The 11994-nt window shown below is 54.4% G+C and overlaps 1 protein-coding gene across 1 annotated transcript in view; it reads right to left on the bottom strand.

Annotated features, from left to right (window-relative positions):
• Positions 1-7962, bottom strand: part of chst10 (carbohydrate sulfotransferase 10) — a 98153-nt gene extending 90191 nt beyond the window's left edge. The window contains exon 1 of the mRNA XM_072476600.1: positions 7822-7962. The gene's annotated coding sequence lies outside the window, so the exon portion shown is untranslated. The remainder of the gene's footprint in view (positions 1-7821) is intronic.
• Positions 7963-11994: the final 4032 nt, after the last annotated feature.

An 11994-nucleotide genomic window follows, 5' to 3' on the forward strand; every position in this document is an offset into this window, starting at 1 on the left:
CAGATGGACCCTCTCGACCAACGGGTCCGACTTGTGTGCCCGCACGTGTTTTCGGAGCAGGATGGGTCCGGGTGCTGCCAGCCAGGTCGGGAGCGAGGACTTCCTGGGGAAGACAAGGAGGCGTACGTGAGGTATCTGATTGGTGGTCGTACAAAGCAGTGACCGGATGGAGTGGAGGGAATCCGAGGAGGACCTCTTGCCAGCGGGAGACTGGGAGATTCCTGGACCGTAGGGCCAGCAGGACGGTCTTCCAGACCGTTCCGTTCTCCCTCTCTACCAGTCCGTTACCCCGGGGGTTGTAACTGGTCGTCCTGCTCGAGGCGATGCCCTTGCTGAGCAGGAATTGACGCAGTTCGTCGCTCATAAAGGAGGACCCCCTATCACTATGTATGTAAGCGGGGAACCCGAACAGTGCAAAGATGCTATGGAGGGCCTTGATGTCGGTGGTTGCGGTCATGTCGGGGCAGGGGATGGCGAATGGGAACCGGGAGTACTCGTCAATCACGTTCAGGAAGTACGTGTTGCAGTCGGTGGAGGGGAGGGAGCCTTTGAAGTCCATGCTGAGGCGTTCAAAGGGACGAGAAGCCTTTATCAGGTGCGCTTTCTCTGGTCGGTAGAAGTGTGGTTTGCACTCCGTGCAGATTTGGCAGTCCCTGGTGGCTGTCCTGACCTCATCGATGGAGTAGGGCAGGTTGCGGGTCTTGACAAAATGGGAACAGCGAGTGACCCCCGGGTGGCAGAGGTTCTCGTGGAGGGCTCGGAGGCGGTCCACTTGTGTGGTGGCACATGTGCCGCGTGGCAGGGCACCAGGAGTTTAGCTTCCCGGGACGATACAAGATCTCGTACTTGTGGGTGGAGAGTTTGATCCTCCACCGCAAGATCTTATAATTTTTATCTTGCCCCGCTGTGCATTATCGAACATGAAAGCAACCGACCGTTGGTCAGTGAGGAGAGTGAATCTCCTGCCGGCTAGGTAATGACTCCAATGTCGCACAGCTTCTACAATGGCCTGGGCCTCCTTTTCGACTGAGGAGTGGCGGATTTCGGAAGCATGGAGGGTACGGGAGAAGAAGGCCACGGATCTGCCCACTTGGTTGAGGGTGGCTGCCAGAGCTATGTTGGCCGCATCGCTCTCGACCTGGAAGGGGAGGGACTCGTCGATGGCATGCATCGTGGCCTTTGGAATGTCCGCTTTGATGCCGCTGAAGGCCTGGCGGGCCTCTATCGACACGAGAAAAACTGTGGATTGGATCAGGGGTGGGTCTTGTTTGCGTAGTTGGGGACCCACTGGCGTAGTAGCTAAAAAACCCTAAGCAACGTTTCAGGGCCTTGGAGCAGTGAGGGAGGGGAAACTCCATAAGGGGGCGCATGCGTTCAGGGTCGGGGCCTATAACTCCATTTCGCACTACGTAGCCGAGGATGGCTAGACGGTCGGTGCTAAACACGCATTTATCCTTGTATGTAAGGTTAAGGATTTTAGTGGTCTGGAGAAATTTTCGGAGGTTGCTGTCGTGGTCATGCTGGTCATGGCCGCAGATGGCGACATTATCGAGATACGGGAATGTTGCCCGTAAACCGTACCAGTCAACCATTCGGTCCATCTCGAGCTGGAAGACCGTGACCCCGTTGGTGACACCGTAGGGTACCCTTAAGAAGTGATAGAGCTGCCCATCTGCCTCGAAGGCAGCGTATTTGCGGTGACTAGTATGGATGGGGAGCTGGTGGTAGGCGGACTGGAGATCCACTGTGGAGAAGACCTTATAATGCGCGATCCTGTTTACCAGGTCGGATATGTGGGGGAGAGGGTACGCGTCCAGCTGCGTAAACCTGTTGATGGTCTGACTGTAGTCGATGACTATACTATGCTTCTTCCCGGTCTTTACCACCACTACCTGAGCTCTCCAGGGGCTGTTACTGGCTTCAATTACCTCTTCCCTCAGTAGCCTTTGGACCTCTGACCTAATAAAGATCCGGTCCTGGGCACTGTAGCGTCTGCTCCTGGTGACGACGGGTTTGCAATCCGGGGTGAGATTCGCAAACAGGGAAGGCGGGTCAACCTTAATGGTCGCGAGGCCGCAGACAGTAAGGGGGGGTATAGGGCCGCCAAATCGGAAGGTCAGACTTTGAAGGTTACACTGGAAGTCTAAACCCAGGAGTGTAGCCGCGCAGAGCTGGGGAAGGAAGTAGAGACAGAAATTTTTGAACTCCCTTCCCTGGACTGTGAGGTTTGCTACACAAAACCCCTTTATCTCCACTGAGTGTGAACCGGAAGCCAGCGAGATTTTTTGATTAATGGAGTGGATGAGGAGAGAACGGCGCCTTACCTTGTCAGGGTGCATGAAGCTCTCCGTGCTCCCAGAGTCGATTAGGCAGGACGTCTCGTGCCCGATGATGAATATGGTCGTCGTAGCGGTTGAGAGTGTTCGAGGCCGAGACTGATCCAGAGTCACCGAGGCTAATCGCAGCAGTGGAGTTCTGTTCGGGCAGTGCGTGGTCAGCCGAGCTGGGGTCCTGGGGGTTCCTGCAAGATGGCGTCTCCCATTGGTCGCACATGGCTGGGGGTGCACAAAATGGCAGCGCCCATCCATCCAACGTGGCGTCCGCGGAACAAGATGGCGGCGCCCGGAGTCCGCACGTGGCCCTGGAATATGAAGATGGCGGCGACCGCTGGCCACATGGGGCCCGTGGAGAAATTTGTGGCTGCGGTCCGCATTCGCCGCTGGAGACAGCGGCCACCGCCCAGGCCTGGCATACCCCCACGAAATGGCCCTTTTTGCCGCATCCCTTGCAGGTGGATGCGCGGGCCGGACAGCACTGGCGGGGGTGCTTGGCCTGTGCGCAAAAGTAGCAGCGGGGCCCCTCGGGGTTGCCAGGCCGCCTTGCAGCGCAGGCCTGTGGGGGAATGGGGGAAGTCTCGGGGTCGGCCGCGGAGGGGTTCCACGCTGCCTAGGAGGCTGCCGCGCGGTCGGGAACGTAAGCGCGGGCGTTCCTGAGGCCACGTACAGGGAGCCTGCAAGGGCCCGTGCCTCCCTGAGACCTAGGGTGTCCTTTTCTAACAGGCGCTGGCGGATTTGTGACGATAGCATACCTGCCACGAAAGCGTCCCGGACTAAGAGTTCCGTGTGTTCGCTCGCCGAAACTTGCGGGCAGCCGCAGCTTCTGCCCAACACCAGGGGTGCATAGTAGAATTCCTCCAGCGCTTCCCCAGGGGTTTGTCACCTTGTTGCAAGCAGGTGCCGGGCGTAGACCTGGTTTACCCGGCGAATATAGTGTCCTTTTAGCAGCTCTATTGCTGCATTAAAGTCTTCCACTTCCTCGATGAGGGTGTAAATCTCCGGGCTCACCCTTGAGTGCAGGACGTGCAGTTTCTGCTCTCCTGTGGGTGCGTTTTCGGCCATCTCGCGATACCCTTTAAAGCACGCCAGCCAGTGCTTAAAGATAGCCGCTGAGTTCGCCGCGGGGTTACGTTGCAGACACTGTGGCTTGATTCGGAGCTCCATCCTTTCTTCTTATAAAATCTAGCTTATTAAATTGAAACACGATCAATGACCACTAAAGCGAGGTTGTAGTCCAACTGAAGGCTTTAATAAGCTAGATGTTTCCCCCAGCAGCTCAGGAACAGAATGAAGGCTTCTAGGGCGGCACGGGTTCTTATACCCCGCCTATCAGGGCGGAGCTATCATACATTCTAACCAATAGAAAGCATACAGTTTCCACCAATGGTGCTTTAGCCTATCAGGTACCGTAATACCTATAATACCACAGTAGTATTTGGAAGTACGCATGGCTTAAGATGACCCATGAGGTAACCTCACAAGAACTGTTCCATTATTATTTGGAAATGAGGCTGAGAATCCAAAACTTTTCACAAACTCCATAGGAATGTCCTTGAGTTTTTAATACATCAAATATCTTTGGGATCAATCTTCCCTCTTTCAGCCTCCCTTGCTGAACCTCCCGCTTGTCGCCACTCCTTCCCCAGCCCACCTGCTCGCCAAATCTGAGAGAGGGGCAGCAAGAGGGTGGGTGGTATTGGGCAGGAAGCCTGGGGAGGGCAGTGGCGAGCGGCAGGACCCAGCTGGGAAACTGCAAGTGGGAGTAGGGCAGCAGGCTTGGGGAGGGACGCGAGTGGGATGATCATGGAGGCGGCAAATGGGAGGGTCGGGGCAGGCAGCAAGTGGTGGGGTCGAGGAGGGAAAGTATTGGCAAGCAACAGGCTGGTGGCAAGCTGCAGGAAAGACCTGTGCGGACAGAACTTCGAGCTCAAGGAACCGACAGGAGTGAATTTCTGAATTTTGGCTATTAATTCCATCTGATTAATCATATCGGGTTTGGCTCTCGTCCGTAGATTTTCCACCTTGCAGGGAGTCCATCAGTTCTTTGTTCATGGGCTAGCGTGGCAATAAAATTCATTTAACCATCAGGATGTGAGTAGCTCTAATAATGGATCACCGTACCTTTGATGGATTGGTGTGGGGCTGCATAGCCACATAGTTTAGAGGGAATACTACTTGGGACTACTATTAATTATCTCCATCTACTGCTTATTGCAGTTTACTATCATGTTTTTAAGTATCCATTTTTTATTGTAAATAGACCTATGTCATGCACTCTCCTTATGCCCATGTGGTTTCTGGAAATTGCTTTGGACCTCCAGGTATCAGCACATTGTCCCAGGAGCATTTTTTTTAAAAAAATCAATGGAGTCTTCCCGCCAGTAGCGGCGGCATAGAGGTAACGAACCCTGTACGCTGACGTCACTTACTTAGGGCACAAAATCACTGGAGAGATTCCTCCATTTTATTCCTATCAACAAGCATGCAACAAGATTTAAGAATTTAAAGTGAATTGTTTCATAAGGAAGAGGGGGCCAAAGACAAACAGGCCAGGGTCTCACAACTAAATCCGCTAGAGAGAGCTGCACAGGAGAGTCCACAGCAGGACAAAGCAGTGTTGGTGTGAGCTCCAGGGCCTTTGATGAAAAACCCATTAAGAAGCTGAAATCAGGGCAGTATGGTGGCCTAGTGGTTAGCACAGCTGCCTCACGACGCTGAGGTCCCAGGTTCGATCCTGGCTCTGGGTCACTGTCCATGTGGCATTTGCACATTCTCCCCGTGTCTGCGTGGGTTTCGCCCCCACAACCCAAAAAATGTGCAGAGTAGGTGGATTGGCCACACTAAATTGCCCCTTAATTGGAAAAAATAATTGGGTAATCTAAATTTTATTTTTTTTAAGCTGAAATCAGGAATAAAGCAGTTTTAAGATGATTTCATGAGGTATGGCTTTATTAATTTTCCCAATGCAAATCAGGGTACAAAGCCCATGTGTGTTATATACAGGGAAGTACTGGCAAATGAAAGTTTAAAACCCTCAAAACTTCAAAGGCGTTTGAAGACGCATGGCGGGTTTGAAGACAAACCTCTTGATTTTTTTCAAAGGATGCAGTGAGAACTTAAATCGTCAGCTGAAGTCCTCAGCAGAAATGTAAGATTGAACGACAAAGCAAGTGAGATTGTGAGGACAAATAAGGCTCACTTGTCGCATTAAAGGTAAGCAATAATGGTGGGTTATGTAGATCGGCCAGCATGGGTCCAGAAGGTCAGCCGATTGGTAAAAGTGGGTTCCGGGGAAAAAAGTTGGAAAAGCAGTTATAGATGGTACACACTGCTGCCACTGTGCATCGGTGGCGGAGTGAGTAAATGTTTGTGGAAGGGGTACCAATCAAGTCGGCTGCTTTTCCTGGATAGTGTCGAACTTCTTGAGTGTTGTTGTAGCTGCACTCATCCGGGCAAACGGAAAGTATTCCAATACACTTCTGACTTGTGCCTTGTAGGTTGTGGACAGGCTTTGGGGACCCCGGAAGTGAGTTATTTGCCGCAGGATTCCTAGCCTCTGTCCTGCTCTTGTAGCCACTGTTTATGGCTAGTTCAGTTTCTGGTCAATGGTAACCCCCAGTATGTTGATAGCGGGGTATTCAGCAATGATAATACCATTGAATGTCATGGAACAATGGTTAGATTCTCACTTGTGGAGATGGTCCCTATACACACATGACTGTGTGGGAAAATTTGGCTCCAACTCCATCTACAAGTTTGCTGATGACTCGGCCGTATTGGGTTTGATCTCAAACAATGATGAATCAGAATACAGGAGGGAGATGGAGAACCTAGAGGAGTGGTGTAACAACAACAATCTCTCCCTCAATGTCAGCAAAACTAGAGAGCTGGTCATTGACTTCAGGAAGCAAAGTATCGTACACACCCATGTCTGCATCAATGGGGCCGAGGTGGAGATGGTTGACAGCTTCAAAATCCTAGGTGTGCACATTGCCAACACTTTGCCTTGGTCCACCCACGTCAACGCTACGACCAAGAAACCACAACAGCATCTATAATTTCTCAGGAAACTAAGGAAATTCGGCATGTCCACATCGATTCTTATCAACTTTTATAGACGTACCATAGACGGCATGGTAGCAGTGGTTAGCACTGTTGCTTCACAGCGCCAGGAACCCGGGTTCAATTCCCGGCTTGGGTCACAGTCTGTGCGGAGTCTGCAAGTTCTCCCCGTGTCTGCGTGGTTTCCTCCGAGTGCTCCGGGTTTCTCCCACAAGTCCCAAAAGACGTGCTGGTTGGGCGAACTGGACATTCTGAATTCTCCCTTAGTGTAGTCGAACAAATGCCGTAGCGTGGCGACATGGGGATTTTCACAGTAACTTAATTGTAGTGTTAATGTAAGCCTACTTGTGGCAATAATAAAGATTATTATGGAAAGCATCCTATCTGGCAGCATCATAGCCTGGTATGGTATCTGCTCAGCCAAAGGCCGTATGAAACTACAGAGTCGTGAACACAGCCCAGTCCATCACCGCCTCCCAACCATTGACTCTGTCAACACCTCCCAATGCCTTTGGAAAACAGCCAGCATAATCAAAGACCCCTCCCACTCGGCTTATTCACTCTTCCAACTTCTTTCATCAGGCAGGAGATACAAAAGTCTGAGAGCACGCACTAACTGATTCAAAACAGCTTCTTCCCCGTTGTTCCCAGACTCCTAAACGACCCGCTTATGGACTGATCTGATCTCTTCATACATTCTCTACTGAGTAGTACTACAATCCTGTATGCTTCATTCGATGCCTGTGACTATGTATTTACATTGTATTTTTATGTGTGCCCTATGTTTTTTTTCATGTATGGAATGATCTGTCTAAACTGCACACATGAACAGTACTTTTCACTGTACCTAGGTACAAGTGACAATAAACATATCCAATCCAATGGTTATTGCCTGGCTGGCATTTGAGTGGTGCAAATGTCACTTGCCACTTTTCAGCCTAAGACTGGATATTGTCGAATGGTATTGAAAATAAAATGCTCATATAAACTTAAAATATCAACAGCCGATATGGAAGACTTGTAAAGCTGAAATCGTGTTCTCAATATCCAGGTGATACTACTCCGCGTGTAAAATCACATCAACACCTTTGATTAAATGACTGGGTTGCCACTTCATTCCTGTTCACTTATCATCAGAGCCATGAGCAGCGACCAAATCCATCGCTCAGCTCCCCATTCATTCAATTAAATGATGTCCGTCTGTTTACTTGGAGAGGGATCCCCGGGGCAGCTCTGTCATCCTCACTCTCCTCCTCCAGGCCCGGAACAAAGTGACAGCCGGGGAGCGAGAGCCCGAGGATGCGGATCAACAGCCGCAAATCCCCGGATCCCTCTTCAGACAGACCCAGGCCCGGACTCAATCCACACCTCCAAGCCCGGACACTGCTCATCGCCATCAGTCACGAAGCCGCCTTTCACCCACCTGCTCAACTCCCGGCTCTAAAAAAAAGCCGCGCCAACCCGTCTACTCCAACATCACAAAACCAAGCCGAGCACCGCTTTCCAGCCGGCCGCCCATGACAACCACAACAACAACTTCACCGCCAACTGACCAGCACTGCAGCGCCCAAGGTCCTCCCAGTGGACACAGTCCGCCATTGCAGCGCCAAGATCCTCCCAATGGACACAGTCTGCAATTGGGGCGCCCAAGGCCCTCCCAGTGGACATAGTCCGCCATTGCAGCGCCCAAGGTCCTCCTAGTGGGCACAGTCTGCAATTGGACCGCCCAAGGTCCTCCCAATGGATGGAGTCCAGCGCTGCAGTGCCAAGGTCCTCCCAGTGGATCGAGTCCAGCGCTGCAGTGCCAAGGGGAGTCACACCGGCAGTGCAGCGCTAAAGTCCTCCCAGTGAACAGTCCCGCCATTGCAGCGCCAAGATCCTCCCAGTGGACGCAGTCTGCAATTGGAGGGTTAACACATTCTCGTGGACACATTCCGGCTTTGCAAAAGCCTGAAAATTCCAGCCACCCTATTTGCTGTCGACATTCTCGATGTGTTCAGCTGACGATTGATTGGAAATTTGAAGAAGTAGTAAAAAACTACTGAGATAAACTCAAAGTCTGATATTTCGAGTCTGTATGACTTTTTCAGAATTAGTTTATCCAACATTTTCAGTTCTTATTTCATATTTCCATCATCTGCAGTATTTTGCTGCCGGGGCGGAGGGGGGGGGGGGGGGACAGGCTGAGCGGCCAGGGAGCCCTAAAATGACAGGACAGTGTCCACGCACTGAGTGCCATTACGGCAGTCATCTTGTTGGCGGTCCCTGAGTGGACGCCAAGAAAACGGCCTCATGGGTGGGTGCCCCGATCACCCCACTCAACCGGCGACACCCACCAGGGAACCACCCAGGGCCACACCAACGGCAGCCCCCAGTGAGGGCAGTGCCATGAAACGGTGGCCCTGGCAGCAGGGACGGGTGCCAGGACTGGGGGCACCGACGGGGCTACGGGAGTGGGGGACATGTGTAGCTGGGTGTACGATGACAACTGGGGCTACCATGTAGCCCATGGTACCTGGTTGTGCATGGGTGTATGCGCCATGATAATATGTTTTCCCCTCATCCCCTGCAGATTATCATGTTTGGTCACCAACCAGCGATGTTGGCTGCCATTGCGGCAGCCGCTGCCCTGCATGCAGCCCTGTGGCAGCGTCAGCGGGGGCGGCTCAGAGAGGCAGCGGAGGCTGCAGCAGAGGGGCAGGCTGCCGAGGGACAGGGCAGCCGCTCAGGCTGGAGGGCCGCCCGTGTGACAGGCTGAGGGGGAGGAGGAACAGGACAAGGAGGAAGAGGTAGTTGTGATGCCAAGGAGGTGCCGGATGAGGCCAGGGGTCTACCGCGACCGAATGTCTTTTGAGGACCTCCCGGATCGGGCCTGCAGGAGGAGACTGCAGATGAGTAGGGAGACTGCCCGACACAACTGCCACATGATGGCACCACAGGGGAGTAGGGGAGTACACCCACTCCCGGTGACTGTCACGGTGATGGTGACGTTGAATGTCAATACGACGGGGTCGTTCCAGTAGCCGAGTGGCGACCTGCCCAACTTCTCACAGGCATCGGTGCACAGGTGCACCGTGCCATCACCGATGCCCTGTATGCCCTTGCGGACATTCAGTACCCTGTGGACCACGCCCACCAGTCGGCTTCGCTGCCGTCGCCGGGATGCCCCGGGTCCAGGGGATCATCGATGGGGTGCACGTCACCCTACGGCTACCTGCGGATAACAAGTCGCTGTTCATGAACAGGAAGGGGTACCACTCCATCAACATTCAGGTGGTCTGTGACCACTGGATCAGAACCCTGCATGTCTGCGCCCGATTCCCGGGCAGTATGCATGACTCGTTCGTGATGGCACAATCTGTGATCCCCGATATGTTCGAGGGACACCACACCCCGGCTGCTGGGCGACAGGGGTTACTCGTTGCGGTTGTGGCTGATGATGCTGATACGGAGGCCACAGTCCGACGTGGAGACCAGCTACAATGATGCCCATTGTGCGACCAGGGGTTTGGTGGAGAGGTGCTTCAGGGTCCTGAAGATGCGTTTCAGGTGCGTGGACCGCTCTGGAGGGGCCCTGCAGTAAGAGGCCTGGAGGGACGGCCGCATCATGGTGGTCTGCTGTGTCCTCCACAATATAGCCCAGCAGAGGGGTGATGTGGTGGAGGAGGATGAGGAGCAAGGGCAGGCCTCGTCAGACGAGGAGGATGAGGGGGGAGGGGGATAATGAGCGGCACATGGGGGCTGGCCAGGCACAGGAGGCTGCACTACGCTATCGGCAGGGCCAGCGAGCACGGGACACATTAGTCGACACATGTTTCACCAACTGGGGGGGGGGGGTTGCTCGGCAGGGGCACGGACACCACAATACCGCACCCCCTTACCACCTGACACCCTCACATCCCACACCACCGAACACCCTCACCTCCCACACCACCGAACACCCTCATCTCCCACACCATCGACCACCCTCACCTCCCACACCGCCAAACCACCCGCATGCACACCCCCCTCCATTATATATACCTACGGCACTACAAGCCGGTGTACTGGGTTGGCAGTGACAGAGGATATGGTCCATGGCATGGAGGATATTGACAGCCCACTTATGATGAGCTCCATGCTCCACATTGTTAGACAATGTCTGACTCATGCCCAGAGTATCACCTTCCACCTGGGTGATCCCTGCATGCGAGCTGGACACTCCATCTCACGGCCCTGTCCCCTGTCGAATCGCTGGGGACAGTGTGATGGGGACGGTCGGGGGAGGGGGGCTGCACGGTCCACCCATTGGGCCTCACTCGTCCACTACCCCTCACCCCTAGTGGCCATCACTGACCGCCCCATCCGCACAGCCATCAGACAGAGCAGATGCAGGTTTCAACGGTGTTAACATATGTTTAATGTGAAGAGGTACATACAGACTGTGCCCTAGCCCCTGTAACTAAACTGTGCCCTGCACCCATGTCAACTTAACTGATGTCTAGCTTTCTGGCCTTACGGGCCCTAACACTACGCCTAGGTGGTTCCCCAGATGGTACACAGGAGTGGAGACAGACTGCTGTGACCCCTGCCCTGCGACGAGGGTCGCCGTTGGCACACGTCATTTGGGCGACCCGGCCTGGATGGGCCCGGCTGCTTGTCGGACATCCCAGGTGGCGTGGTGCCACCCTGTTCTGCCCACTGGCCACCAGATGCACCAGGGCCAGGAGGGGGAGGAGTCCGAGGTGCTGCGGTGTACCGGGACATCCCCTGCAGGAGTCACCGGCACGGGCCCCAGCACCTCCTCGTCCCTTGGGTGCCCGATGACACCCGGGCTTCTCCATGGGATGTAGGTGCAAGCGGAGCCAACCCATGAGGCTAACCCCCCCCCTCCCCCCCCCCCCCCCCCCCCCCCCCAACACCTGGCGTTGCCACTCCTCTGGTATCGACAAGGGTCTGAATGTTAGCGGCCATGGAGCACAGGGAGTGGGCCATCTCCGTCTGGCACTGGACCACCTCCCTCTGGGACTGGACCACCTCCCTCTGGGTCTGTGCGATGCCGTCCAGCTCTTGGGCAATGCCGCTGATGCTCTCAGCAATGGCGTGCTGTGACTCCGCCACACTGAAGAGTGCCGCTGCAATCTGCAGATGGCTTTGGCAAATGGTTGCCTGTGAGTAGGCAGCCCTGTCCTGGGCCACGGCCCCAGCCTGCACGCAATGCCCCAGGCCTTGCACACTCTGAACCAAGTCCGACACCGTCGCCCCCATTGCCTCCACTGCGGACGCCACCCGTGCGGTCTAGGCCTGGGTGGCACGCATGACCGGCACCACTCCCTGCTCCTGCTGGCGGATGGACTCCTCCACATGCGTCTGCAGGTGCTGGAAGCCGACCGTCATCTCCTCCTCTAGTCCCTGGGTCTCTGCCTGCACCTGCACTATGGGTGGGAATGGATCTTCCAGAAGCCTGGGACCCGTCCGGCCCCTCGGCTGCTCCTACCTCCACCTGCTGTAGTGGAACGTCTGTGTGATGTGCATCAGTGAGTGTCCCAGAAGCCTCATCACTAAATTGCCCAACTGAGGTGATAGTCTCTGAGATGGTGGAGGGTATTGGAGACAG

This window comes from Scyliorhinus torazame, chromosome 15 (assembly GCF_047496885.1).
Source record: "Scyliorhinus torazame isolate Kashiwa2021f chromosome 15, sScyTor2.1, whole genome shotgun sequence".
NCBI classification, from domain to species: Eukaryota; Metazoa; Chordata; class Chondrichthyes; order Carcharhiniformes; family Scyliorhinidae; genus Scyliorhinus; species Scyliorhinus torazame.